The sequence below is a fragment of the Zootoca vivipara genome, chromosome 4 (genome assembly GCF_963506605.1).
Source record: "Zootoca vivipara chromosome 4, rZooViv1.1, whole genome shotgun sequence".
Classification (NCBI taxonomy): Eukaryota; Metazoa; Chordata; class Lepidosauria; order Squamata; family Lacertidae; genus Zootoca; species Zootoca vivipara.
In genome coordinates, this window is record NC_083279.1 from 48266094 (window position 1) to 48271384 (window position 5291).

The following is a 5291-nucleotide window of genomic DNA, read 5'->3' on the forward strand; positions in this document are numbered from 1 at the left end:
CCACAAGGGGGGAATAAACGAAGAGTGGGGGAAGTGCACTATTCCCCACTCTCCAGTTATTTATTTCCACCCCCACCTGTGCACCCAGTGGGTTTTCCTGCCATGCAAAGAGCTTTTTAAGGCTTTCTTCCTAGGCTCTGAGAAGGTTGCTCCCAGGGCCCTCCTGAGAACCCAGTTAGCAGGGTTCTCTGGCGGGGGGGGGGCATTCCTGGGGTTCCTGACTTTACACAATGCAGCCTTTGGAAGTGGACCCCCAGAACCAAACCCTTGCATAGGTGGCGGGCCCACTGTATAGGCACACACAAGGTGTGTTTAAATTTCTTTAAAAGATTTTAAATGGTTGTAGTTTTTAAATGGTGTAGATTATGAACCACGTGTACAGTACTGCCTTGCCTTCTGAATTTTGCTGTGTTCGGTAGCCTAATTTAAAGATATACTGTGTATATATAGTATTTCAGTTCATTGTGCCTCTTTTTCTACTGCAGAAAGTTGTGCCTCTTCAGACATGGGTATGTTTTAATACGCCTTTTGTAATGTTCATTTTTTTTCAAGTGTTCAAATAAAGTCTGGTTCATCCATTAAAAAAAAAGCTGTGGTTTGCCTGTAAAATGGTGTTTGAGATTAATAATAATAATAATTTACTTATACCCCACCCATCTGGGCCACCCTGGGCAGCTTCCAACAAAATATTAAAATACAATAGTCTATTAAACATTAAAAGCTTCCCAAAACAGGGCTGCCTTCAGATGTCTTCTAAAAGCCTGGTAGTTGTTTTTCTCTTTGACATCTGATGGGAGGGGGTTCCACAGGGCGGGTGCCACTACTGAGAAGGCCATCTGCCTGGTTCCCTGTAACTTGGCTTCTCGCAGCAAGGGAACTTCCAGAAGGCCCTCAGCACTGGACCTCAGTGTCCGGGCAGAACGATGGGGGTGGAGATGCTCCTTCAGGTATACTGGACCGAGGCTGTTTAGGGCTTTAAAGGTCAGCACCAACACTTTAAATTGTGTTTGGAAACGTACTGGGAGCCAATGTAGGTCTTTCAAGACCGGTGTTAGGTGGTCTTGGTGGCCGCTCCCAGTCACCAGTCTAGCTGCCGCATTCTGGATTAGTTGTAGTTTCTGGGTCACCTTCAAAGGTAGCCCCACGTAGAGCGCATTGCAGTAGTCCAAGCGAGAGATAACTAGAGCATGCACCACTCTGGCGGGCAGGTAGGGTCTCAGCCTGCGTACCAGATGGAGCTGATAAACAGCTGCCCTGGACACAAATTGACCTGCGCCTCCATGGACAGCTGTGAGTCCAAAATGACTCCCAGGCTGTGTACCTGGTCCTTCAGGACCAAGGAGTCCTCCATACCTGCCCGTCTCCTGTCTCCCCAAAACAGTACTTCTGTCTTGTCAGGATTCAACCTCAATCTGTTAGCCACCATCCATCCTCCAACCGCCTCCAGACACTCACACAGTACCTTCACCGCCTTCATAATAAACTGAATTGTGGATGTACTGTGTTCAAAGGGCAAATGCATTTCACAATCTTGATGTTGTTTCTCCTCTTTCCCTCTCTGTGACACACACACACACACACACACACACACACACACACACACACACACCCCACTACCCATATTGCAACCAATCTTCCTTTTAGCAGGAAGCACAGCTGTGGGCCAGGGCTTTTCAATGAACCTATATAAACCTTGGTCCTCAATGGACCACAGTGTCTCCCAGCTTTGTTTTTAAAAACAGTTCATTGCTTGCTTTAGCTTTTATTTAATAGTGGCTTAGAAATACTATAAATGCCACTTCTGCTAAAACATATTTTATTTCCCATCAATAAGGCAGTTGGCAGGCAATAAATTTGTTTGCATTTCTTACTGACTAATCAAGAACCCAGGCTGAAGATGGCAGCTGACTATGCTGAGCCTGCTCATTGTGAATTTTGACTTTCAAACACTCTCTCAAATGAAAAGGGGAGTTGGTAATTCCAAAAATAAAATTACAGGTTGCCCTTATCTTTTCCCTGCTGTAGCTTTCTGTTTAAAATGTAAATTAGAGTTTAAGCAGCGGTGCCACACTGGTAATAGTGGAGGATTTAATTTCCTATTAATATATACCGGTATATATTTCTAGGCAGTCTTTAAGAACATTGGGCACATGCTCCACATAGCTAAGCATTTCCATACAATAATCACATAACATCAGCAAGCATTTTCTAATTTCCCAGCTCTCCCTTGAGTGCTGCCACCGACTGCCTTAGGGAATATACCAGAACAATGTGAAAAGCTCCACAGAAGAGCTACTGGCACCCAGACCTAGTTTGCGTCGTCTTTAATTCCTAAGACAGGTGAAATTCCTCTGTGCTCTGCCTTGTCCATCTGGTTGGTGCGATGTCACCAGCTGCCTAAACAGGTTTTATGAGGGTGTTGCTAGTTAGATTTGTGCCAGTGGTGTCTTCATGTGAAATAAACTGGCAAACATTGATATTAAAAGTCCAATTGCTAACTGGGAGAGAAAGATCCAGCGTGGAACCATCTTGTGGAGCGTTCCTCCTTATCAGTTGGATGGTGGGAATGGCGTATGCTCAGATTGAAAGATGATATCAAATGCAGGTGTAATACGAAAGAATAAGAGCAGGTACAGGGAGAAGGTTGATCAGGGTCCACAGTTAGATCTTCGGGTGATTTGGAGTAGGAGTGGCCAGCCTTTTGGACTCCCAGTCCTTTAACAAAAACAATGAAAAGCTCTTCTCCACACTTATCAGGCTACTGATATGAAGAAGGCCTAGGATAAAACCAGTAAGTGGTTTTCACGTGAAAATTCCGGTTCTGAAAACAAGTTCCTGGGCTATGCATGCACTTAGAGATGCCTTGTTCTTTTATTTCTTGGTGTATCTTCTGCCCCCACGCCCCTATTTTGCTCCTGGCTCTAGGTGGTGGACCTTGGGCATTCTAGTAAACAAAAATACAATTGTACAAGCTTTGATGCCTGCCCACTTCTGCTTTAGACTGATTATATAATAGTACGCCGAAGATAAATAGGAAAGTGTTGGCCATAGCAAAAGCACTTGTGATTGTTGCAAGCATGCTGTGTGCCAAGGAAGGAATAATTAGGGGAGGATGAATGAATATATGTTTCATAAAGTACCTTGGAAGAAAACGCTGGATTTTGTTTGGGAGTTGGGTGTTCACGGAAGTGATGGGCCAGTTTAAAGAGAACAGCCTTCCCTGGATGAGAGAAGACAGTCTTGGAAACACCCAGCTCCCTAGCAAGCAGTCCCCATTTAGTGCAGGTTGTCTCTTTGCTCTCTCCTGTTGTGGGGAAAAACCTGGCCCTTACACCGTATTGACTTCACAGACCACACAATAAGGGTATCCTGGTTTTTAAAACAAGCCTGCATGAATCTTGTTTTTCCGGTAAACCTGTCCTGCGAAGAAGTCAAGATTGTGTAACTGAGGAGTTGTGAATGAAAGGGCTGAGACTTGCCTGCAGGGTTGTTAGCAATAAAACAGCATTCTTTCCTGTTGCCACAGAGAATCCTGAGCATGTTCAAGTGGCAGGTCTGTTCATGCATTGTGGGGCCTGTAGGGACAAAGCTTAAGATCCGTCCATTAGCACGGCATTTTAATAAAGCTGTCAGTTGAGAAGAGTGTTGTGAAGGCTAATAATATATCAAGAACCCACTTGTTACCTTAAGGGCAGAAGGTGCAGGGTCGTGGGAATGCACCTTTTCTTGGGAGCTGGTGATCAGCTTGGGACCCCTTTCCCCTTAATTAGTGCCTGGCCATGCAGTTAACCCTTCCTGCTACAGATCTGAGTCTGCACTGGGATTCTCAGAATGTTCCTATGTCCTGGGCACTCACATGATGACCATCACGTGAGAAGAAAGGCAGGCTCCCCTGCTTGCTGCTCCTGCCCTATCTCGTTCCTCCTTTGCTCCATTATCCCTGGGTGGCCCTTGAGATGATGTTGGACTCTCAGCTCTTATTGGGCAGGGTTCAGGGATGATGGGAGCTGTAGCCTAACAACATTGAGGATGGGGCTGCTGGTTCCCCCATCCCTGAATAAAAGATATCCCAAAAGGGGTGTAGGAGAGCTCAGTTTTATTCATCTAAAAAGCCAGGCAATTTAAATTTGGCAGTGCCTGCCCTCCATACTTAATGTGGAAAGAGCCATCTATTAAGACCCAAAATATTATAGAGGGGAAGGAGCCTTCCTGAACTAAGGACAATGCACTTTTACAATATGCATCAGTTTAGTCTTAACCTGAGCTATACGAGAGTCCATACCCAAGCCACACCCAGTTGGATCCTAGTTTCAAACAGGAATCAGAAAAAAACTTGTGGATATGTTTCTTGATCATGGCTCACCACCAGGACATGTTTCTTGGTCCAAATTGGCCTCTTAAAATACCAACCTGCTAAGGTAGAATGTTGCATTCTGGTAAACCTAAATAAAAAGTTAATCAGATCTGTGGATTTTACATTCCAAAAATGTTTTTAGCCTAAAAAATGAAGCTTTCTTTAAAAAACAAGAACTGTCAAGCTGTTTGTTTTGTTTTTTAACTGGACAGACGTATAGCTAGTATGCCAAGCCTGAACTTATTAAAGGAGTTGGAGAACCAACAAAGAGTCCTATAAACTGAACAAATATAGTATGGAATAAATTTCTATGGACTACAGTTCAAGCCTATGCCTCAATAAATGTGCTAGCATTTAAGGTGCTACAGGATTAATTGCATTTGTTGTGATATATTGTACTAGAAATGATGCAAGCTTTGGATCTCTCATGTTTTTATTTGGAGGGGGGAAAGTTACAGAAGATGAGAGGGGAATTGGAACAGGATTGCAGCATGGATGGGGGTTAACCTTCTTAAAATTTTCATGCAGTTTGCTCCATGGAGAAAACCTACAGGTAGTCATGGGGCAAAAATAGGTTTGGGAGATTACTTTTAATGGGAGAAATGGGAGTGGGGAGGTTAACATCTCCCCAGTTCTATAGTCCCACTGTTGCACTAAAGTATAAAATAGTACAAGAAGTTTGGCCCTAAGTCAGTTTTAAGGCACATAAATACTACTGCTCTGTTTCACTGGACTCTTATAAAAACCTATACACTTTTGCCTATTGATTATAACCAATCTTCAGTTTGACATTTCCAACAATCTTTGGTGGGGATTTTGGGTACTTAAAGGATCTAACTTTCATTACTGGACTGCCGTCCAGTGGGTTGCATGAGAATAAAAAGCGGCAATTAGGAAAGAGCTCATAGTTAAATTACTGCTAAGAATTTAGTTAATA